Source organism: Bombina bombina, chromosome 2 (genome assembly GCF_027579735.1).
Source record: "Bombina bombina isolate aBomBom1 chromosome 2, aBomBom1.pri, whole genome shotgun sequence".
In the NCBI taxonomy this organism is placed as follows: Eukaryota; Metazoa; Chordata; class Amphibia; order Anura; family Bombinatoridae; genus Bombina; species Bombina bombina.
Genome location: NC_069500.1, coordinates 408,598,048 through 408,624,339, shown reverse-complemented (window position 1 = coordinate 408,624,339; position 26,292 = coordinate 408,598,048). Strand labels below are relative to the sequence as shown.

Below are 26,292 nucleotides of genomic sequence, written 5' to 3'. Positions count from 1 at the left end.
TATATATATATATATATATATTTATAAAGATATATATATATATATATATATATATATATATACAGTATATATGGTTTATAAGCTAGTGTGGCAAAGTTTTACTTTTCTAGCTGCTTATCATAGGTTATATCTTTTATATTATATTGTATCTTTTATATTTATATTACAGTGTAAACGTATTTGTGTGTTTTTGCAAAGAAGAGTGGGCAAATCTTGCCAAGTCAAGATGTGGCATGCTGAAAAACTCATACCCAAAAAGACTGAGTGCTGTAATAAAAAGGGTTCTTCAACAAAGGGTGCACACTTATGCAACCATATTATTTTAGTTTTTTATTTCTACTTCCCTCTACCTAAAATATTTTAGTTTGTTTTGCAATTGAGGCCACATTAAAGGTGGAAAAAGTTCTGAAATGATTTATCTTTGTCTCATTTTTTTACATCAAAGAAACCTGACATTTTTACAGGGGTGTGTAGACTTTTTATATCCACTGTATATATGGTTTATAAGCTAGTGTGGCAAAGTTTTACTTTTCTAGCTGCTTATCATAGGTTGTATATTTTATATTATATTGTATCTTTTATATTTATATTACAATGTAAACGTATTTGTGTGTCTTTAATTAAAACAAATAAACATTAATATAATGTATTGCACTGATAGCACATAATATAATACCAGTCCAGATGCCCTTTGAAACAATTTTAATTTGAAAGATAAGAATATTTTGTAACTATAGTTATTTTGTGAACTCCAACCTCATTGCTCAACTAAACCAACCCAGCTGCCTTATTGCAACATTTCATACCATTTTATCAGCAGTAGCGAAGTCTTGAAGGAAGACAGTGAATGATACAGAGCTTCTGAGAATTACAAGGTAAAATTAACACTTTTCTGTCTTTACAATGGTGAATCTGACATTTTATTTATTCCTCTTTACAATTTCTGGAATGTACTAAAATGAGACATCTATTTTAATAGAAAAGCACAACAGCAGCAAATACTTCAGGGTAAATATTGCTTAATACAACAGGTTTGGGAAGCTTTGTCAACATGAATGATAGTCATAAAGCCAGTCACATTTTCACTATTTATGATTTGCTAGAACTTACTCCTTTAAACAGTGGTAAGTGTGGATCAGTTGGCTCTATTCTGCCTTTTTTCTGTGTATTTCCTCATTGAAAAACATAAATTGTTTGGAACGATTAATGTATGTATGATATATATATATATATATTCACAAAATATAACAATATAAATGCACCCAGACTGTGCTTAAAGAAGAAAAGAGAGAGAGGTGTTACAATAGAAAACTTTATAGTACATTAACTATATTGAAAATTCTTCTAAAACTTTTATAAAATCATGATCTCACCTCCCAGTTGGAAGTTAGCAGATTTAGTAGAAATTGGTATAGGCGCTTTTTTTTTTTTACAGATAAGTTGGTTGATTCATGGAATAGGTTTTCAGCAGATGTGGTAGGAAATTCAGTAGAGGTGGCAGGGTACGCATACATCCCTGCCATATGCTGTTAGCTATCATGTGGGCAGACTTAAAAATGGCTTTTGGTTCTTATCTGGTATGAAATTCTGTTTATGTTTCTATGGTTTCTCCTGGAGAGGGAAGGATTGAGGAGCAGGCACTAAACTACATAGATAATCAATGTTGGATGGTAGCTGGTGAATTGCAAATGAACAGTAAAGTAGCATGGAACCATAGCCAGATGCTGCAGTAAACCATCCGGAAACTGCTGCACAAGAAGTACTGAAAACCCATGGGGAGTAGAATAAAGTACTGGAGGGTCCCATTTTGGCCTTCCCAACATTTGTATAATTTAACCAGGCATAAAAGGAGAGTAGACTATGAAAGTGGGCTGAACAATTCATGGGCTGTGTCTAAGCATAAAGTCTGGATAGTCTCGTCAGGGTTTTATTCATTCAGGCAGCCCCATATTCCTTTGAGAGAAATGTAACATTTATAGAAGGGACAGTGGAAAGAGCTCACAAATAAGCAGAATTCAGCAATTTTCAGGACAAAGCTTGATTTGACATATGTATTAGTGCAGTGAAATCCGGCATCATATATGCCATGGACAAATGGTTTTCATGAGGGGTAAAAAGAGAGATTTCTCAGATACAAGATGTCAGAATGGACATAAATTAGCATAAATAATTGTAGAGCATACTTAAAAACTAAAGCAGATATGACTGATTTTCAGTAATCATTTGTTTCAAAGTAGATTCATAAAAACTTAAATAGTAATGTATAGTGACAAAAAATACAAGCTAGGTGACAAACTAAACAAGAGACAGCCTTATGCTGTTTAAAGGTATACTACTATGAATATTAAAAATACATATTAAAGGGGCATTGAACTGTAAAATTGATTTGCCTTTAATATGTTTCCAATTATTTATTATACAAGTAAATGTATGGGAAATTGTTCATTTGTGTTTACTTTTGTATATATTTTTTGTACAAATGGCTAAAATAAACCACAGCCAGGGGTGCCCACTGTCCCCGCTATTATTTGCCATTGCAATGGAACCCCTAGCATCCCACATTAGGCTAAATACTAACATCACTGGGATAGCCGTAGGCCCCAACAATTATAAAATAAGCTTATATGCTGATGACATACTGTTGTCCTTATCTAATCCTAGTATATCTCTACCGGCCGTATTGACCGAATTTCGCCGTTTCGGGAGCCTCTCCCACTTCCTGATTAATAACCAGAAATCTAACATTCTAAATATTACAATGAACGCCCATAAGTTTTCAAATCTGGCACAGGTCTGTCCATATCAACTAAACAGTGATCACATCAGATATTTAGGTATTAACGTCACACCACGACTGACATCCCTATTTAAATCCAATTACACACCGCTCTTACAAGAAATATCGAGGGACTGCCAATCTTGGCGAAATAAATATTTCTCTTGGTGGGGCAGAAACCAAATCACGAAAATGTCATTATTGCCTCGAATACTTTATTTATTGCAGACTATCCCTATCCATCTCCCCAATACCTATCTCCAACAGCTCCAATCTATCCTCAACGATTTTATATGGGGAGGACAAAAACCGAGAGTGGCTAGGCAAAATTTATATAGATCTAGGAGAGATGGTGGGTTGGGTACTCCCCATATACTCCGATATTATCAGGCTAACGTACTACAACGTATACTAAACTGGCACAATAGCTCTCAAGACAAGGCATGGATCCCCCTAGACACGCATATCCTGAAAACTCCCAAAGTAGGCCCAATTTGCTGGCTGCAGGATAAATATCGCCCAACTAGAGCTAGATCATCCCCTCTGTATAGACACATCTTTCGTACCTGGGATACAATAATTACCCATATAAAAGGCATATCCACACCCCACTCGCCCATGACACCAATTTTCCAAAACACTGAATTACTATTAGGCATCCATCTCTCAACGGGGGACATACACTATAAAGAGTTGGGGTTTTCATCTCCACTGGTGGATTTTCTTTCCCAGGGGAAACTTAGGCCGAGACAAGACTTATCTGAAGTTCTGGAAGGTACATTTACTAACTGGTTGAAATACTCCCAATTGCAAAATCTGTTGCGAGTTTCCCCACATAGCTCTCAGCTTACACGCTCTCTCACCCCATTTGAAACGCTTTGCAGAGCTGCCATTACCTCAAGAGGAACTCTTGCTATGTCGAGGCGAATTATAGACCATTGTGTACATAGAACATTACCGACATACACTCAATCCTGGCAGGAAGAATTGCACCAAGACATTACACCGGATTACTGGTATAAATTGTTTGAATTTACTGGCAAAACGTCGTCTTCTTCCCAGATCCTCGAAATGAACTATAAAATTCTTTCAAGGTGGTATATGACACCAGTCAGACTGAAAATGATATACCCTGAGGTTTCTTCTCTGTGCTGGAGGGGGTGTGGGGGTGAGGGAACTTTATCGCACATATGGTGGTCGTGCCCTAGCCTGCGGACCTTTTGGGACTCCTTAGAAAAGATATTACACCCGTTACTAGGTACTACATTTAATTTTAACCCAATGATCATACTGTTTAACGCTAGGCCTAGGATCTCCTGTAAACTTAGACTTTCCCTACTTCAAATTTGCGTAAATGGAGCAAAATCCCTAATTGCCAGAAAATGGAAATCCCAAAATGTCCCAACAATTACGGAGTGGGCAGCTAGAACACAAGAACTTATTCTTTTGGAAGAATACTCTTATCTTAAACGAAATAGACATGACATGTTTTTAAATATAAAACTTTATTGGGAATCACTGCAGGTACCAACATAATTTCGACCTTACTCGAGCTTCTGACCAATGATGTTACATTATGCTATGGGACAGGTGATATTGGAGAGATTACTTCATTACCCACTCTTCTGGACTTCCCCTCTTCTTCTTATACTTCCTCCTATGTTTCTCCTCTTTCTCTCCCCTCTACTGCTTCACCCCTTCTACATCACTACGGTTATCCTCTTCCTTTTCTCTTCTTTCTTTTTTCTTTTTTCTTCTTCCCCTTTTCTTCCCCTTCCTCCCCTTCTTTCTTTTTCTTCTTATTTAATTATTTTGAAAAAGGTTCCCCCAAATATAACTGGACAAGATGCTAAAGCTGGCCTATTTAGAGGCCTATGCGGTTTATATATAATAGATTTTCTTTTCTCTTTTTTCTTGTCCTTACGGATACACAGCGGAAGCTGCATGTTCATAACCTGTAATAGCAATCAGATGGAATTTAATAGCACACTATTATACTTTGTACTGTGTATCTTATGTCATGTTTTATGAACCTGTTCAATAAAAACTTTATATATAAAAAAAAAAAATAAAATAAACCACAGCCTGGTTAAATGTAAGCCTGAAGCCTTAAAGGGACATTAAAGGGACACTGTACCCAAATTTTTTCTTTCAAGATTCAGATAGAGCATGCAATTTTAAGCAACTTTCTAATTTACTCCTATGATCAAATTTTATTCATTCTCTTGGTATCTTTATTTTAAAGGCAAGAATTTAAGTTTAGATGCCGGCCCATTTTTGGTGAACAACCTGGGTTGTCCTTGCTGATTGGACAGCACCAATAAACAAGTGCTGTCCATGGTTCTGAACCACAAATTGGCTGGCTCCTTAGCTTAGATTGCTTCTTTTTCAAATAAAGAAAGCAAGAGAACGAAGAAAAATTGATAATAGGAGTAAATTAGAAAGTTGCTTAAAATTGCTTGCTCTATATGAATCACAAGAGAAAAAATTTGTGTTCAGTGTCCCTTTAAGTACCTCTTGCTTTGGTGTAAAACTTGTAATTTGTCACACTCTCCCTAAAATAACCCACAAACAAAATATGTAACCTAGGTTTTCAAAATGCTGCAAATTGCCTGAACCATCTGTCTGATTAGCAGGTTACATAATTTGCTTGATGACTCTCTAGGGAGTGTGGTACACAGCACAATTTTTACAGAAAAAGCAAGAGGTGGATTTGAGTCTTTTTAAGACTACTTTGCTTCATTTTAAAGTAACCTGAGGAATTCAGTGCAGTCATTTTGAGAACTCAGGGACCCATCTGAACAAACAAGCAACTCGTCTTCTGCATGTTTTTTCAGTGATACATTTTTGTGTGGAGAATTTATTAACTCACCATACATAGAAACAAAATGTAGTAATCCAATTTAAATCTTTGATAGGATACATGTATTTATTAAGAAATATTTTAATTACCCAGAAATTAATTAAGACAATAAAACTAGTAATTTGAAAACAGAACATAGCTATATGTCACAATTAATTGAGGAATCATCTATGAATAATGTTATTCTGAAGTTGTCAAATAATACAGAAATAATATGAAATATATAAATTAAAGATCATTTAGCTCACAACAGTCACATTTTAATTTGGTTTTCATGCTACAAGGATTACATTTTTAAAAGGCAAATTTAAATTAAGAGGCTCTTTTAAATGCATGAATAGGGACAATGCATTCTTATATAAAAATACGAAGGAATAATAGAGAACATATGTCGTCGTTAAATAAAAATATATCTCAACTCATGCAGCTTGCAGGTGAAAGTGAAAGAAATACATCCAAACCAATGTGGCAAAAAAGTTTTTGGATAATTATTCAAGGAACAGGGTACTTACGGATTGATCCTTACAAATAAATTGTACTGTAACAAAGTTTGCAAGAGATTGGTTAAAATAGATAAGGCTTAATTGCTAAGCATTGCAGGACAATCCCTAAGAGGCTTTGAATTATATAAAAGACAAAATATTGCTGATACGTATGTTTGGTAAAATATGAGCTTCCACTATGCAGGACACTCCCCACCACTAATAAACTTGTAGATATTGTTTATCTGACCGCAATCCACCCCCCCATCCTTTTTATCATCTTCCTTAATCTCCTACATCTTTTTCCTCAGTCTGTTCTCATTCTCTTTCTCTAAATATGTCTTTTATTTAATTTCATTTGTCTTTCCTTTTGGTGAGCAAAAGTCTCCATGGCGACCCAACTCTTCGTTCTCCTTCAATTGTTTTGTGAAGCAGAAACAATCTAACCTTGTTAAACCAAGATGGATTGGTCCACTCAAATGTGTAATAGCCTAAATGCTTTGTAAACGTGACTTAAAGGGACAGTGTACTGTAAATTTTTATCTCCTTTAATTTGTTCACAATTATCAATTTTACCTGCTAGAGTGTATTAAATTGATTACAAATTGTTAATTTAGCTTTATTTTGGCATTTCATTTCAAATAGCTGCTTTTGACTGTTGTAAGCCCACCTATACTGTATATTTAAATACTTAAGTAGTGGCTATAGAAAAGCTGTATAAACATAGCTAACAGAATAAATTACACTCAGTGGAAGGTAGGAGAGATAAGTAATAACATGTTCATTTTCAGTTGTTCTCTCTAAGTATTGGGTATTGTTATACAAACATATATAAGATAAGGAAGCATGTGTGTGTGTATAAAGTGATAAAATAAGGAGATCAGATTTCCCTGCAAACTCAGCCCATTTTAATGGGTGTGGAGTAAAATAACAAAACCACCTATTCATATGCAAAAATAAACCTAAAGTATCTTCTCATACAGTTTATACTCTGCTGCTGGTATAACAAGTCATTGGAAACACATTGCAAAGGGTGGTGATGCTGGTGTAATATGCCAAGCAGCATCGGCACCGACATTGGCAATGTAAAGTAAAGGATTCCTTTTAAATATATTGCACATCACCTAATAACTATACCTATGTACCCCTAAACCGACATAACCCCCCACTGCAAACTAACCTTGCATTAACTTACCCCTAAACCACCAATAGCCCACCACAACTATCTTCCTAACCTATTAACCCCAAAAGCCCACCGCAAACACCCCCTACACTACTTAATACTTATACTGCCTTTATCCCTAACCTATTATTCCCTACACCCCACAACCCACCAACACAAACTACCCAAAACCCTACATAACTACCTAACCCCCACCTCTAATATGAAACCCTCTAAGTTACCAAAAATAATAAACACTAAATTTACAGAAAATAAAAAAAACAACACTACCAACCCCCCCACACACAGTTATGCCTATTCTAAAACTAAAGCCCCCGAAAAAAAAAAAATAAGAAAACTAAACTAATACTAAACTAAACTATAGCTCTTAAAAGGGTTTTTTTTGTAGGACATTACTCTAAAATGTTACAGCTCCTTTTTCTGAAAAAAACATAATTTATGCTTACCTGATAAATTCCTTTCTTCTGTAGTGTGATCAGTCCACGGGTCATCATTACTTGTGGGATATTAACTGCTCCCCTACAGGAAGTGCAAGAGGATTCACCCAGCAGAGTTGCTATATAGCTCCTCCCCTCTACGTCACCTCCAGTCATTCGACCAAGGACCAACGAGAAAGGAGAAGCCAAGGGTGTAGTGGTGACTGGAGTATAATTTAAAAAATATTTACCTGCCTTAAAAAACAGGGCGGGCCGTGGACTGATCACACTACAGAAGAAAGGAATTTATCAGGTAAGCATAAATTATGTTTTCTTCTGTTAAGTGTGATCAGTCCACGGGTCATCATTACTTGTGGGATACCAATACCAAAGCAAAAGTACACGGATGACGGGAGGGATAGGCAGGCTCTTTATACAGAAGGAACCACTGCCTGAAGAACCTTTCTCCCAAAAATAGCCTCCGAGGAAGCAAAAGTGTAAAATTTGTAAAATTTGGAAAAAGTATGAAGCGAAGACCAAGTTGCAGCCTTGCAAATCTGTTCAACAGAGGCCTCATTCTTAAAGGCCCAAGTGGAAGCCACAGCTCTAGTGGAATGAGCTGTAATTCTTTCAGGAGGCTGCTGTCCAGCAGTCTCATAAGCTAAACGAATTATGCTACGAAGCCAAAAAGAGAGAGAGGTAGCAGAAGCTTTTTGACCTCTCCTCTGACCAGAGTAAACGACAAACAGGGAAGACGTTTGTCGAAAATCTTTAGTTGCCTGTAAATAAAATTTAAGGGCACGAACTACATCCAGATTGTGCAAAAGACGTTCCTTCCTCGAAGAAGGATTTGGGCACAAGGATGGAACAACAATCTCCTGATTGATATTCCTGTTAGTGACTACCTTAGGTAAGAACCCAGGCTTAGTACGCAGAACTACCTTATCCGAGTGAAAAATCAAATAAGGAGAATCACAATGTAAGGCTGATAACTCAGAGACTCTTCGAGCCGAGGAAATAGCCATTAAAAATAGAACTTTCCAAGATAACAACTTTATATCAATGGAATGAAGGGGTTCAAACGGAACACCCTGTAAAACGTTAAGAACAAGGTTTAAACTCCATGGTGGAGCCACAGCTTTAAACACAGGTTTAATCCTGGCCAAAGCCTGACAAAAAGCCTGAACGTCTGGAACTTCTGACAGACGCTTGTGTAACAGAATGGACAGAGCTGAGATCTGTCCCTTTAAGGAACTAGCGGATAACCCCTTTTCTAAACCTTCTTGTAGAAAAGACAATATCCTAGGAATCCTAACCTTACTCCAAGAGTAACCTTTGGATTCGCACCAATATAGGTATTTACGCCATATTTTATGGTAAATCTTTCTGGTAACAGGCTTCCTAGCCTGTATTAAGGTATCAATAACTGACTCAGAAAAACCACGCTTTGATAAGATCAAGCGTTCAATTTCCAAGCAGTCAGCTTCAGAGAAGTTAGATTTTGATGTTTGAAAGGACCCTGAATCAGAAGGTCCTGTTTCAGAGGTAACGACCAAGGTGGACAGAATGACATGTCCACCAGATCTGTATACCAAGTCCTGCGTGGCCATGCAGGCGCTATTAGAATCACTGATGCTTTCTCCTGTTTGATTCTGGCAATCAATCGAGGAAGCATCGGGAAAGGTGGAAACACATGAGCCATCCTGAAGGTCCATGGTGCTGTCAAGGCATCTATCAGGACCGCTCCCGGATCCCTGGATCTGGACCCGTAGCGCGGAAGCTTGGCGTTCTGTCGAGACGCCATGAGATCTATCTCTGGTTTGCCCCAACGTCGAAGTATTTGGGCAAAGACCTCTGGATGAAGTTCCCACTCCCCCGGATGAAAAGTCTGACGACTTAAGAAATCCGCCTCCCAGTTCTCCACTCCCGGGATGTGGATTGCAGACAGGTGGCAAGAGTGAGACTCTGCCCAGCGAATTATCTTCGATACTTCCATCATTGCTAGGGAGCTTCTTGTCCCTCCCTGATGGTTGATATAAGCTACAGTCGTGATGTTGTCCGACTGGAACCTGATGAACCCCCGAGTTGCTAACTGGGGCCAAGCCAGAAGAGCATTGAGGACTGCTCTCAATTCCAGAATGTTTATTGGAAGAAGACTCTCCTCCTGATTCCATAGTCCCTGAGCCTTCAGAGAATTCCAGACAGCGCCCCAACCTAGTAGGCTGGCGTCTGTTGTTACAATTGACCAGTCTGGCCTGCTGAATGGCATTCCCCTGGACAGATGTGGCCGATAAAGCCACCATAGAAGAGAATTTCTGGTCTCTTGAATGGAATGAAGGACACGGCATGCACTTTGAAGTTTTGTTAACCTGTCCTCTGTCAGGTAAATCTTCATTTCTACAGAATCTATCAGAGTCCCCAGGAAGGGAACTCTTGTGAGTGGAAAGAGAGAACTTTTCTCTTCGTTCACTTTCCATCCATGCGACCTTAGAAATGCCAGTACTATCTCTGTATGAGATTTGGCAGTTTGAAAGCTTGAAGCTTGTATCAGTATGTCGTCTAAGTACGGAGCTACTGAAATTCCTCGCGGTCTTAGTACCGCCAGAAGAGTGCCCAGAACCTTTGTGAAGATTCTTGGAGCCGTAGCCAGTCCGAATGGAAGAGCTACAAACTGGTAATGCCTGTCTAAAAAGGCAAACCTTAGATACCGGTAATGACTTCTGTGAATCGGTATGTGAAGGTAAGCATCCTTTAAATCCACTGTGGTCAAGTACTGACCCTCTTGGATCATGGGCAAAATTGTTCGAATAGTTTCCATCTTGAACGATGGAACTCTTAGGAATTTGTTTAGGATCTTTAAATCCAAGATTGGCCTGAAGGTTCCCTCTTTTTTGGGAACTACAAACAGATTTGAGTAAAACCCTTGTCCTTGTTCCAACCGCGGAACTGGATGGATCACTCCCATTAATAAAAGATCTTGTACGCAGCGTAGAAACGCTTCCTTCTTTGTTAGGTTTGTTGACAACCTTGACAGATGAAATCTCCCTCTTGGGGGAGAGGATTTGAAGTCCAGAAGGTATCCCTGAGATATGATCTCTAACGCCCAGGGATCCTGAACATCTCTTGCCCAAGCCTGGGCGAAGAGGGAAAGTCTGCCCCCCACTAGATCCGGTCCCGGATCGGGGGCCCTCAATTCATGCTGTCTTAGGGGCAGCAGCAGGTTTTCTGGCCTGTTTGCCCCTGTTCCAGGACTGGTTAGGTTTCCAGCCTTGTCTGTAGCGAGCAACAGCTCCTTCCTGTTTTGGTGCAGAGGAAGTTGATGCTGCTCCTGCTTTGAAATTACGAAAGGAACGAAAATTGGACTGTCTAGCCTTGGCTTTGGCCTTGTCCTGAGGCAGGGCATGACCTTTACCTCCTGTAATGTCATCAATAATCTCTTTCAAGCCGGGCCCGAATAAGGTCTGCCCTTTGAAAGGAATATTAAGCAATTTAGATTTAGACGTAACATCAGCTGACCAGGATTTTAGCCACAGAGCTCTGCGTGCCTGAATGGCGAATCCTGAATTTTTAGCCGCAAGTTTAGTTAAATGTACTACGGCATCTGAAATAAATGAATTAGCTAACTTAAGGAATTTAAGTTTGTGTGTGATGTCATCTAGTGTGGATGATTGAAGTGTCTCTTCCAGAGACTCAAACCAAAATGCTGCTGCAGCCGTGACAGGCGCAATACATGCAAGAGGTTGCAATATAAACCCTTGTTGAACAAACATTTTCTTAAGGTAACCCTCTAATTTTTTATCCATTGGATCTGAAAAAGCACAGCTATCCTCCACTGGGATAGTGGTACGCTTAGCTAAAGTAGAAACTGCTCCCTCCACCTTAGGGACCATTTGCCATAAGTCCCGTGTGGCGGCGTCTATTGGAAACATTTTTCTGAATATAGGAGGGGGTGAGAAAGGCACACCGGGTCTATCCCACTCCTTAGTAACAATGTCAGTAAGTCTCTTAGGTATAGGAAAAACGTCAGTACTCGTCGGTACCGCAAAATATTTATCCAACCTACACATTTTTTCTGGGATTGCAACTGTGTTACAATCATTCAGAGCCGCTAATACCTCCCCTAGTAACACACGGAGGTTCTCAAGCTTAAATTTAAAATTTGAAATGTCTGAGTCCAGTTTATTTGGATCAGAACCGTCACCCACAGAATGAAGCTCTCCGTCTTCATGTTCTGCAAACTGTGACGCAGTATCAGACATGGCCCTTGCATTATCAGCGCACTCTGTTCTCATCCCAGAGTGATCACGTTTACCTCTTAGTTCTGGTAGTTTAGCCAAAACTTCAGTCATAACAGTAGCCATATCTTGTAATGTGATTTGTAATGGCCGCCCAGATGCACTCGGCGCTACAATATCACGCACCTCCTGAGCGGGAGATGCAGGTACTGACACGTGAGGCGAGTTAGTCGGCATAACTCTCCCCTCGTTGTTTGGTGAAATATGTTCAATTTGTACAGATTTACTATTTTTTAAAGTAGCATCAATACATTTAGTACATAAATTTCTATTGGGCTCCACTTTGGCATTAACACATATAGCACAGATATCTTCCTCTGAATCAGACATGTTTAACACACTAGCAAATAAACAGCAACTTGGAAATACTTTTCAAAGTAATTTACAAATAATATGAAAACGAACTGTGCCTTTAAGAAGCACAGAAAAATATTATAACAGATAAAATAATTAAGTTATAGCATCAATCTTTGTCAGAATATACAGTTTTAGCAAAGGATTGTTCCCCTCAGCAAATGATAACTAACCCAGGCAGCAGAAAAAAAATACACAAATAAACGTTTTTTATATCACAGTCAATACAATCAGCACAGCTCTGCTGTATGATTACTTCCCTCAAAAAAGACTCTTGAGATCCCTGAACTCTGTAGAGATGAACCGGATCATGCAGGAAGAAAATGAACCTCTGACTGAGTTTTTCTGATGCATAGTGAAAGCACCAAAATGGCCCCTCCCCCACACACATAACAGTGAGAGGGATCAGTGAACTGCTCTAATTTAAATCAAAACTATTGCCAAGTGGAAAAAAAGTGCCCAAAACATTTTTTCACCCAGTACCTCAGAGAAAAAAACGTTTTTACATGCCAGCAAAAAAACATTTTACCTCAATAATTAATTGTCATTTAAAACCTATTGCAAGTCCCTGCAAAATAGGTTAAGTCTATGTATACAGTTTAAAAGCCAGAGAAGTACCATTTCCCAGAAAACTGAAGTGTAAAATATACATACATGACAGCCTGATATCAGCTACATCTACTGCATTTAAGGCTGAGTTTACATTATAACGGTATGGCAGGATTTTCTCATCAATTCCATGTCAGAAAATAATAAACTGCTACATACCTCTTTGCAGATTAATCTGCCTGCTGTCCCCTGATCTGAAGTTTACCTCTCCTCAGATGGCCGAGAAACAGCAATATGATCTTAACTACTCCGGCTAAAATCATAGAAAAACTCAGGTAGATTCTTCTTCAAATTCTACCAGAGAAGGAATAACACACTCCGGTGCTATTATAAAATAACAAACTTTTGATTGAAGATATAAAAACTAAATATATCACCATAGTCCTCTCACACATCCTATCTAGTCGTTGGGTGCAAGAGAATGACTGGAGGTGACGTAGAGGGGAGGAGCTATATAGCAACTCTGCTGGGTGAATCCTCTTGCACTTCCTGTAGGGGAGCAGTTAATATCCCACAAGTAATGATGACCCGTGGACTGATCACACTTAACAGAAGAAAACACAAACCAACCTACAATACAAGTAACCCCCACCCCAAAAAAGGCTAACAGAAACCTACTTTAAGGTTTTCCTGAAAAAGGCAGTTGGTTGTGCATTAGCCTTAGGAGGGCATTTAGCTCTTTTGCTGCCCAAGGAAAAATAAATAAAAGCCCTATTATTAAAAATAAAAAACCCACCCAAAAAAGCCTAGCACTAAACCCCAAAGAAGGTACTCACCAAACTTGAAACCGAAATACATGCTCTCTAACTGCGGTGCTCTTCTTCTATCCTGGCGGGGTGGTCCGATCGTCCATCTTATTTCTTGATTCGGTGGCGCTGCTCCATCTTCATCCTCTGCACCGCTGGGAAAGTCTTCATCCATCGTCAACCTGATGCGTCTTCTTATGTTCCAAGCACCGCAGTTGGCGAGCACGTAGGAGCTGTATTCAGGTTTGGTGAGTACCTTCTTTTTTTTCCCTGTAGATTTAGTGTTTATCATTTTTGGTCACTTAGGGGGTTTTAGAATAGAGGTGAGGGGATAGGAGTTAGGTAGATAAGTAGTGTAGGGGTAGTTTGTGTTGGTGAGTTGTGGTGGTGTAGGAGTTAATAGGTTAGGGGCTTATTGTGTTGGTGGGTTGTGGCGGTTTAGGGATTGATAGGTTATGTGGTGGTTAGGGCTTTAGGTTATGTCAGATTAGGGGTTAATAGTGTACTTTGCGCTGGGGTGAGGGCATGTAAGGGGTTAATAGTTTATTTTAAAATTGCATTTATATACAATGTTAAAATTATATGCATTGTCGTGTATAATACATATTTTTTAAGTATTGTATATAACTTAATATGTAGTTACTTGTTAATTTTATTATGTTAAACCTAAATATTTTTTTTAAATGATATATACTATTTAAGTTTAAAATATTAAAAATAACAAGCCAGACTAGCTATATATTAAATTATATACAATACTTAAAATAATATGTATTATACATGACAATGCATATCATTTTAACATTGTACAGTATATAAATGTAACAACTTAGCTTCTATAGTTATAATAGGGATTTCTTTTGGTATACTTTATTAGTTAGGTAGATTGCAGACATTACCTAGGTGTAGGCATTGTGTGGGAGTTAGCTGGGCATGCCAAGGGAAGTATAGCGAAGACATGACTTAGGTGTAGGCATTGTGTGGGAGTAAGCTGGGCATTTCAGGGGATTGTAGTTAAGCCGTGACATAGGTGTAGGCGGTATTAGGGAGTTAGCTGGGTGTTCCAGGGGGAAAATAGTATGACATAGGTGTAGGTGTTCTGTGGGAGTTGGCAGGGTGTTCCAGGGGAGTAAACTGTACTTTGATTGGATTACATCTCCAGCAATGTTTTATATTTTAATCCCTGAAGTACAGGTTGCGAGTAGGGTGTCAGCCATGTTTGTCTTGCCACCTTTTCAGTGGTGAGACTTTCCAGTGTGAGGACTTTAGTGTAGGTTTAGGGAAAGTAAGGTCACACAGGCATTATTCGAAGTGTTCCAACACAGAAATCGTGTTTGCTTTCAGTGAGCGCACTGTCTGTTCTGTCTAGGAACACTTCAAATACAGCTCCCTCCCTCCACCTGCTGATATTGCCGACAAGTGGCAATGTTGGAGATGTTTAGCGGACATAGCACTCCCCATTATGTCCTATAGTAAACACATCACTATTTGCCGGCACTTTGCGGGTCCGCCCCATTTTTTAGAACATTCAGACCGGCGGACTGCAAGGCTGACAAGGCAAGAAAGGCAATTTATCTCAGTTTGTTGATGCTTTGAATATCATTCGGGCCTGAGTCTGAATTTCAAAATAAAAGTAGACTTCTTTTCTGACAGTTTTCAGTTACTTTTTTTTTACTTTTCCCTGCTTCCTGTATCACGTGACAGCCAAAAGATTGTTTTTTTTGCATATATGTATACAGATACAAATCTCTAAATCCAGACTTCCAAAATCCAGCACTGTTCTGAAACCCAGACTTTTTCATAAATAATTAATGTTAAAACAACAACTATCACATTTCTGTTGTACAGTACTGTAGTATCTTTCTGTTGTTATTATGTATAAAAAAAAGTATTAGAAATTATATAAAAACATATGTTAGGTTGTATGTATAAGCTGTATTATGACACTATGGGGTTAATTTATCAAATGCCGGGTGGACATGATTCTCTATAGCGAATAATGGCCCATATTACGAGTTTTGCGTTAGAGGCTGTGCGGTGCTAACGAGCAGTTTTCCCTCACCGCTCACTTACATACAGCGCTGGTATTACAGGTTTTTACAAACCCGGCTTTAAAAGGCAAGAAGTGAGCATTGAGCAAAATTTTGCTCATTACCGCACTCCAATACCAGCGCTGCTTAAGTCAGCGGTGAGCTGGTGTAACATGCTTGTGCACGATTTCCCCTTAGGAATCAACAGGGAGAGCCGGCTGAAAAAAAGTCTAACACCTGCAAAAAAGCAGCGTAAAACTCCTTAACGCAGCCCCATTGATTCCTATGGGGAAATACATTTTATGTCTAAACCTAACACCCTAACATGAACCCCGAGTCTAAACACCCCTAATCTTACACTTATTAACCCCTAATCTGCCGCCCCCGACATCGCTGACACCTGCATTATAATTATTAACCCCTAATCTGCCGCTCCGGATACCGCCGCCACCTACATTATACTTATGAACCCCTAATCTGCTGCCCCCAACATCGCCGAACCCTACATTATATTTATTAACCCCTACTCTGCCACCCCCACCTACCTACATTTATTAACCCCTAATCTGCCGCCCCCAACGTCGCCGCCACTATATTAAAGTTATTAACCACTAAACCTAAGTGTAACCCTAAACCTAACACCCCCTAACTTAAATATAATTAAAAGAAATTGAAATAAATATTCCTATCATTAACTAAATTATTCCTATTTAAAACTAAATACTTACCTGTAAAATAAACCATAAGCTAGCTACAATATAACTAATAGTTACATTGTATCTATCTTAGGATTTATTTTTATTTTACAGGCAAGTTTGTATTTATTTTAACTAGGTAGAATAGTTAGTAAATAGTTATTAACTATTTACTAGCTACCTAGCTAAAATAAATACAAAAGTACCTGTAAAATAAAACCTAACCTAAGATACAATTACACCTAACACTACACTATAATTAAATTAATTCCCTAAATTAAATACAATTAAATACAATTAAAGAAAATTAGCTTAAGTACAAAAACAAACAAACACTAAATTACAGAAAATAATAAACAAATTACAAGATTTTTAAACTAATTACACCTAATCTAATCCCCCTAACAAAATAAAAAAGCCCCCCCCAAATAAAAAAACCCTACCCTACACTAAATTACAAATAGCCCTTAAAAGGGCCTTTTGCGAGGCATTGCCCCAAAGTAATCAGCTCATTTACCTGTAAAAAAAATTACAAATCCCCCCCCAACATTAAAACCCACCACCCACACAACCAACCCTACTCTAAAACTCACCCAATACCCCCTTAAAAAAACCTAACACTAACCCCTTGAAGATCACCTTACTGGGAGAAGTCTTCATCTAACCGGGCCGAAGTCCTCAACAAAGCCGGGAGAAGTCTTCATCCAAGCCGGGAGAAGTCTTCATCCAAGCCGGGCGAAGTGGTCCTCCAGACGGGCAGAAGTCTTCATCCAGACGGCATCTTCTATCTTCATCCATCTGGCATGGAACGGGGGTCCATCTTCAAGACATCCGACGTGGAGCATCCTCTTCATCCGACTGCTAACACTGAATGAAGGTTCCTTTAATTGACGTCATCCAAGATGGCGTCCCTTCAATTCCGATTGGCTGATAGAATTCTTCAAGACTCATAATACCAGTGGGCGTTAAAAAGCAGCGTTAGGACCTCTTAACGCTGCTTTTTAACCCTAACGCACAACTCGTAATCTAGCCGATAGTCTGCCCGGCATCACTAAATGCCAGCAGCATAAGATGTCTGCATTTAACATTGCACAAGCATTTCTAGTGAAATGCTTATGCAATGCCGCCCTGAACATTCGCGGCCAATCGGCCGCTAGCAGTGGGTGTCAATTATCATTGGGATAATTGCAGTCCACCACCTAAAAGGTGGCGGACAAGTTAGGGAACAGCGGTCTTACAACCACATTTTTGTTGTTGTCTTTTTTTGTTTTAAACAAACTTTATTAACATATATCAATGTTACAACAGCAGAGATCAAAGTTACAAAGTCTATTGCGATATGGCAGTTATACAATGGTCACTACCAACAATGGATGTAGAACAACATGGTATTGATACAGGCATACATTGATAACTGGTATACAACATGGCGTGTAGTGCAATCAGGAGGTTAGTATCTAACCATATAGGATACCTTAATATTCATAGGTTTTCCAGAAGGGCATGTGTATAGAATTAAGATGAGTTAGAAATGATGAGAATGAGAAGTGTGTCGAACCGGATTAATAGGGACAAAAAAAAGAAAAGGGAAAGAGATTTAGATTTTTATTAGGGGAAAGGTAGGGTCAGAGTTTTAGGGGGGAAGGGATTAAGAAAGAGGACATAAAAGCATCACTCACACCGGACGGGTCTCACACCCCTCCTCCACTTGAGGTTATCTAATCTTTCTCCAGATTTCCCACGTCTGACAATGAAGATTTATCTTATTATTGGTGATAAAGATAGGGCTCTCCATCGTCTCTAGATAGTCCATAGTCTTAGTAATATTGTTCCAGGTGGGGAGTGCGGTCTGTTTCCACAGGCGGGCGATAGATAGCTTGACTGCCATTAATAAATATATACTAAGCAGACCTTTGGGGGTAAAAGGAGACCCAATGGACAGATGGAACAATACGATTTGTGGTTTGGTCCACAATGCAGGGTCCAGGTGAAAACATTTACGAGAGGCATACTCCAGAGGGGCTGCAGTACAGTGCATTCCCACCACACGTGGGCCGGCGATCCCACCGAGCCACATTCTCTCCAGCACAGGGGGGAATTTAGAGGGGAAATTTTAAAGAGTCTTAGGGGGGGTCAGGTGCCACTGAGTGCACACTTTAAGGTATAGCTCCAGCAAGGTGATACAATGAAGAGCTTGCTTTGTAATTAGGGTTGCCTTGGACCAGTCATCCTGGGTGGCGTGGAATTGCAGGGCTCTCTCCCATGATATGATGTGGCAGACTTATAGTAAATAGGGAGGTTAAGCACATCTCGATAGGAGATTGAGAATGCCCTAGGGATTCTTTTGGCTGTGTCCCATCGCCGTTCCCAGTTAGTGGGAGCACGTTGGGGGAGGGAAGTGAACCCCCATGACTGGAGGAGGCTTCTAAGTCTCCAGAACTCAAACTGTAACAATTGGGTAGGTTGATAGGTAAACGAAAGTTTGTAAGTGAGATTAGCTGTCTACCTGGGAAAATATCTTTTATGCTAACTATGCCATATGAATGCCACAAAGAAGGATGTGAATCTCTAAGGGCTTTGAGTAGGCCCGTCAATGAGTGAATAGGCAAGGGGTGGGGAGCAATCTGGGGTAGGGATTCTATCCCAAAAGCGTAGGGCTGAAAGGACTATAAAGTTTTGGATATTAAATGAGGCTCGAATGTGTTTAGGGATCCACAGTAGGTCTGAAAGAGTGGGTAGTGTTGCCTGTTCCAACATCCACCACTTACAGTCCGAGGTAGCAGTGTTCCAAGTGAGAATATGGGCCAGCCTAGAGGCTTCATGATAGTGCACCAAATTGGGGGCGCCAGCACCTCCACTCAGCAGTGGCTGCGGCAGGATTCTTGTGGCCACGCGTGGGTGCTTATATTTCCAGATAAATTTATTGCATAGCAATTGGAATTTTTCAATGAGGGATTTGGGTATGGGTATCGGCAAGGTTCGGAAAAGGTAGGTGAGCTTGGGGAGGAGAGTCATTTTAAAGGCTGACACTCTGCCTAACCAGGATATGATTGGCACATTCCAGTGATCTACGCATTTCTGAAAGGAATGTAAGAGTGGAAAAAAATATGTTTTGACAGTAGAAATACTCCAGGAGAGGAAAACTTCCAGGTGTTTATTTTTTTGCCGCGGCCAGTTAAACGTATACCATCTTTTAAGATCAGCATATTCTACGTCGGGGATATTAATAGTGAAGGCTTCCGTCTTATTTACGTTTAGTTTATAGTAGATAATTGCCCCGAAGGTATGGAGGAGTTTAAAAGGGTGGGGAGGGAATGAGTAGGGTCGCCCAGGAATATAGTGAGGTCATCTGCAAACAGCGTGTTTTTTTTAGGTACTCCTGCGATCACTACACCCTTAATATCATTGCAGGATATGATTGCTTCAGCTAGGGGCTCCATAATTAGTGCAAATATCAAGGGGGACAGTAATCGGAAAGGGAGGGGATAGGAATCCTAAACCTCTGACTGTCCTGATGGAGAGGCATACAATGCTTTGACACACTTGTAAAATTACAGCGGGAATCAAAATTTATTTAGGACTTCAAAGAGATAGAGCCAGTTTACACTGTCAAATGCATTTTCGGGGTCTAGGGCTATAGTGATGCAGGGGATTTTCTCGCGATTGGCCTCAAAAAAATATTTAAGATGCGTCTGGTATTGTCAGGACCTACCATACCTGGGGTGAATCCCACCTGATCCCAATCAATCAGGGAGGTGATAATATGGTTGAGTCTAGTAGCTAGAATTTTAGCGAAGAGTTTCGTATCCACGTAAATTAGAGAGATAGGCCTAAAATTCTCACAAACATTGGGATCTTTGTGGAGATATCCTGAAGGTTCTATATTTCTTGAGTGCAGAATTGAACGGGAATAGGCTGAGACCCTATAAACTGGTAAATTGCATAGTGAAATGTTTAATGTCTTAATGTAGTATTTACATATGTTGACTAATATGTTGTTAAAATATACAGCACAGCTTTGTTTTCTTTTTCTTTGTTTATTGTGAATATGAAAAATTGCCAATAAAGCTGGTTTAAAAACTTAAAAAAAAACAAAAAAAACCCATTGGGATCTTTACCGGGTTTCGTTATGGTTACTATTGTTGCCCCAAGGAACTCAGGGGGAAGGGCTCCCAACTGCCTGGCTAGGGAGAAGACTCTAGTGAGTCGGTATACCCAGTCTTTTTGGTCATCAGTCAGTGTCAGAAGAGATAGTGAGCCAAGAAAGCTTTTGATTGCTGAAGAGGAAGGGGCAGGGGAGTCTTGGGAGCTTTCCAAGTTATACAAGTCATGGTAATATTTGGCAAATGCTGGGAGCCTGACTGTTCCATCGGGTGTCTTAATATAGGGGTATGTGGGCGTCAGCAGTTCGTTGTCTCAGTTTGTTAGCTAAGAGGCGGTCTGCCTTATTCCCTTTGGCATAGTAAGTTTGCTTGACTTTTTGTAATTGCCATTGCATTCAAAGATTTTCGTGACTTTACTAACTCTATTTGGGTAAGAACGCTGGGGTCGAGTGTGACTTTGTGTTGGGAGGTGAGGTTACAAAGTTGGGTGTGGAGCTGCGCAAAGGTCCCTCCCTGAGTTTTTCTATATTTAGATTGGAGTTTGATGAGTATGCCTCGAAGATAAGCTTTAAGCGAGCCCCAGAAGATATAGTCATTTACTGATCCGTTATCATTGATAATTAGGAATTGTTTGATTTTCTCCCGTATATGAGTAACATTGTTTAAATCGGTAAAAAGGAACTTGGGCATCTTCCATGGGGGTCTAGAGGTCAAGGTGATGGGGGAGCTCATTGTTACCTGAATAGGAGAGTGGTCTGACTAGGTACAACTCAGCATATGTGTAGTTCGTATGGAGTCTAGTATGTATGGCTCACAGGAAATGAAATTGATGCATGAATAAGAATTATGAACTGTGGAATAGCACGAATAGTCCCTAGAGGTGGGGTGCAAGGAGCGCCAAATATCAAACAGATTGTGTTGCGCTATTTGGGTATTGAACTGTTTAGAAACCTTAAGTGAGGAGGGGTCATATGCCCTATGCCTAGGGGATCGCCTGTCCAGTGCAGTATCTAGGAGCATATTGAAATCTCCTGCAAGGAGAAGATTACCTGATCTGTGGTCACTCAAATAGCATAGGAATTTTTGAAGGGATTTAAATTGACCAGTATTAGGACCATAATAGGACGCAAGAGTGTATGGGACTCCTTCCAATTTGTAATTCAGCGCCCTTGGGGGTCAGTATAAATATTTCATTTTTCATACAGTATGCTTTTATGAATTAAGATTGCTACCCCTCTGGATTTACTCGAAAAGGACGCTGTTTTCACTACTGGATATTGTTTAGATTTGAGGAGGGTGGGGGAGTCATCCACCCATTGGGTCTCATGGAGAAACACTATCTGAGATTTTGCGTGGCTGAGGTATTGTAAAAGTCTGCTGCATTTATTGGGGGTATTGAGGCCCCTGACATTGTGGGAGAGAGAGAGATAAAAAAAAAAGGGGAAAGAGGGGGAGGTAGCGCTAAATAGAATGGATGTCCGACACTTATCAATATAGGGAGATTGCTATTATGAGAAAACAATAAGGATGTGGTATCGACAAGACAAACCGCTTTGGTAGTAGAAAGATATAGGGAACAAGAGAGGCGCATGTGTGTACCAGTAACAAAATGGAAATAACCCAGATAGGACCCTAATCAGGGTACTCACATTTGTGAGGAGCACTCAGACAGTGCTATTAGAAGCAGGTTGGATGTTTTGCAGAAACCCAGCTTACTGTTCAGTCTTGGAAACCAGTAACAAATGATCCCAATGTCTGGATGGGTAAAGGAGACAGAAGGGGTGTCTGTGTGTGCTAGTAATATAATATGGTTTTTACAATATATAAACCCTATTCAGGGTACTCACATTTAGAAGAAGTACTCAGACAGTGCTATTAGGAACAGGCTGGGTAGTTGGCAGCAACCCAGCTTACTCGATGGGTGCAGGGTGAGGTAGAGATGAATGTTGGGGAAAGGGTAAGGAAGGAGTTAGGGGTTTTTGCAAATGCTGGGGGTTAAATTAAGGCTTAGCTACAGGGTTATTTCAGGAGCTCCTCCAATATGCGACTGGTCTCTTCCCTTGCTGGCTCTGCCACAACCACTGCTTCTTAACTTAACCCCTTAATGACCACAGCACTTTTCCATTTTCTGTCCGTTTGGGACCAAGGCTACTTTTACATTTTTGCGGTGTTTGTGTTTAGCTGTAATTCTCCTCTTACTTATTTACTGTACCCACACGTATTATATACAGTTTTTCTCGCAATTAAATGGACTTTCAAAAGATACCATTATTTTCATCATATCTTATAATTTACTATAAAAAATATATAAAATAGAGGACTTCCGGTAGGCGGGCAATCCAGGCAGTCGCAGAAAATTTGAGCTCCGTGCTCTGGAGCTATAACATAGACCTACAAGGCTAATTATACTGCCGAGCCCCACACTCAAAGGCATTGTCGGGTAGTGTAAAGCTCCGCCGACCATTTGACAGCAGTGTGAGGATCCCCACATCTGATCCAGCGACCGGGAGCACAATTGATGAGAAGCGCCACGCTGCAGCGCCCCGCCATCTTGACTCGCGCCACATCTAAGCGCAGAGCAGAGAACCACCGCAACCAACCAAGTAAGCGATCGCTGCACGCTGATGGCCAGGTAAAGCAATAACCCCTAGGGATATCAAACTGAAAGCGTGCTTTTTCCTGGTGGGGGGCAGTGCAAGTGATCCACGGGACATTAGAAGAACAGGCCAGATAGCCTGGGTTAAAATTCTGGACATTACATTAATACCCGTACTGCAACCACAGTCATTTAATGTAGCGGGATACCTAACAACCCACGGCACTACAAACCAACACGACTCACACCCTCACCCTCCTGGGGGCATAGCTGGCCCGGCATAAAGAGCATCGCAGGGTAGTGACAAGCGTACAGCTGTAGCCATAACTGTGCAAGCACACGGCACCAACCCCCCCAGTTGAAGTGTACATCAAACATACTAGTTACTGGCCAGGCCATATCCACAACGTATCACTGCAGCCCAGACCTTCTAGAGGTGACCTAGATCCACTGATTGGAAGTCCCACACAAAACACTCTGGGACTGGAGGGCTAAAACGTCCGTTATTGCGGGGGTCACTGGCTCCAATTACAGGAGACTATATTAAAAAGCCTGTCTGTCAGGAGACTACAGAGAGACATACAGAAAAACACTAGAGTTTCGGCTATAGCAAGTTTCGATGAAAGTTGACAAATTCTTTTATAAAATCCCACCCACTACATCTGCAGATATGTCGCACAGGGCAAAAAACACTGATAGCAAGAGACAACAGAAATTTATGGCAGAAAATCAGGCGGAAGATACAGCCTTGATGTCTCAAGATACCCCCCTGAGATTGGATCATAATGCATTATTGCAGGAATTAAAATCCTTTTTCCTTCCAAAGATGGATTCACTTCAAACAGGTGTTGATACCCTCACATGCGAGGTACGCCAGTTTGCAGCCAGAATAACTGCAGCCGAGACTCGCATTTCAGATGTAGAAGACAGACAGGTCTCAACTGACACAACCATTAAACAACTGGTAAAAAAAACACAAATACTCCAAGACCGAGTAGACGATCTGGAAAATAGAAGTCGGCGCAACAACCTCCGGTTGGTAGGGGTACCGGAATCCATCAAAGGCAAAACCCTGCTAGAGTTTGTGGCACTGACCTTTCCTAAACTCCTGGGCATCCATCCTGACATCCTACCAATTGATGTGGAGAGAGCACATCGTATAGGCCCAGAGAGAGGCCTGGAGCAGGAAAAAAACAAACCACGGCAAATCATTTTCAAATGCTTGAATTTTCAAGAAAAGCTCAAAATCTTAAGGGCCTATCGGGCTCGTAAAGAAACCATGTATGAAGGTTCAAAACTTCTCCTTTTCCAGGACTACTCCATGGATGTAACAAAGCAGAGAAAAGAGTTTGCTCCTCTGTGTTCGTTGCTACATGAGCAGGGAAGACAAGTGGCCTTATTGTTTCCGGCAAAGCTTCGGCTACAGACACCACATGGTGTCAAATTTTTTCACTCACCACAAGCCCTGAAAAGTTTCCTAGCCACTGAAGAAGGACAACATCATCCAGTATGAAAATAACTCTGCAATCTAACCGGGGTACATCCGGTTTGAGGGGAGATGATCTCCCCTGTACTCTTAACATATGGCTTTAAATTAAATAAATAAATGGCTGGGCAGGCTTTACTGCCAGATAGTACTGGGGGACATGGCGGCCCTTGGGTCACGAAAGTGGACTGCTGCAGTGGGGGGTCATCCCAACCCCCTTGGGTAATGTTGTACCAACTTCATTTTATGTGTTATGGTTATATTTTGTTATTGTTTTTATTGTTTTTAAGTTTTATTTGTTATATAGGTTTCACCAGCTGTTTAATTTTATGGCAACTATTTTTGACGGTAGATGTAAAGATTGATTTGCAGACAGCAGGTAGGATTAAGATGTTAATTTATAAGTTACTATATTCTGGTGCAGAACTTTTAGTAATTCATAGACACACAACCACAACACTTCACTTGTTAGGAGGAGCACATCACGGAGATAAGGGGCGCATGGGTAGACACATACTACGGGATCTTACTGTAACAAATGAGAACAACTTTGTCACACCCACTCAAATTTCAGCTACTAACCTACATCAGATCGGGTTGGGAAGCCATATTAAGGGGGTGGCAGTCGAGACCAGAGGGGTTATAGAGGACAGACACCACTCATTAAACAGGGCACTAGAACAACCACATATCACAGACACATTCAGCTCGCATAGAGCCAAGCCACAACTACTACCTATAGAATTCTACTTAAAGGAAAATAATAACTCTATGACATGGCTAGGTGGTAGGACATTAGAAACAATCTCAGGCAGTTTCCATAATTATGGACCGGAATGCCGTCAGTCGAGGAGGATTCTCACTGGGAAATTTCTAGGGGTACTTGTAAAAGATGTTTGTATATCACCCTGATGATTTATGAAATGTTATCCTTGCTCTTGGGATTCCTTGGGCACCCTGTATCCTGCATTGATCTGTAAACTTGCAGACCCCACCCACCTCCGCTTCAAACCTTTTGCCTACCCCCCTCTTCCCACTACTCTCGCTATTCACCTTTCCCCCCTTTTTTTTTTTTTTTTCTTTCTTTCTTCCTCCCTCTTGTACTAGACAACACAAAACTCACATAGATGCCACTTAAAGTTATAACCTGGAATGTAGGGGGCCTTAATACACCCATCAAACGAAAAGCGGTGCTTAACCATCTTAGGAAGTTAGGCACAGACATCGCTATGCTCCAAGAGACGCATCTCACAGACATAGAACACCAGAAATTAAAGAGGGAATGGGTGAACCAAGTAATCTTTTTGTCGCACACGAGAGCCAGTAGGGGTCTAGCGGTAGTGTTCGGGAAGAAACTGAAGGTCAACATAAAATCTACATACCTTGACCCTAACTCTAGATACATGATAATTGAGGTGACAATTGACTCGGTAGACTATGTTCTCTGTAATTTATACGCACCAAATCATAGAGATCAGAAATTCTGGGAGAACTTAATAGAACATCTGGCACCCCATTTGGGCTCCAAATTGATAATCGGAGGGGATTTTAATATGTCTCCCACTCATACCTTAGACAGACAATGGCTGGACCCCCTTAGAACCAAAGATCCCAAAAAAAATTACAAAGCAAAATATGAATCGCAGATATTCAAAATG

The 26,292-nt window shown here is 40.3% G+C and overlaps 1 protein-coding gene across 1 annotated transcript in view; it reads left to right on the top strand.

The window, feature by feature from the left end:
• Positions 1 to 854: 854 nt before the first annotated feature.
• TANGO2 (transport and golgi organization 2 homolog) overlaps positions 855 to 26,292 on the top strand; it is a 542,315-nt gene continuing 516,877 nt past the window's right edge. Inside the window, exon 1 of the mRNA XM_053701903.1 lies at positions 855 to 875. The gene's annotated coding sequence lies outside the window, so the exon portion shown is untranslated. The remainder of the gene's footprint in view (positions 876 to 26,292) is intronic.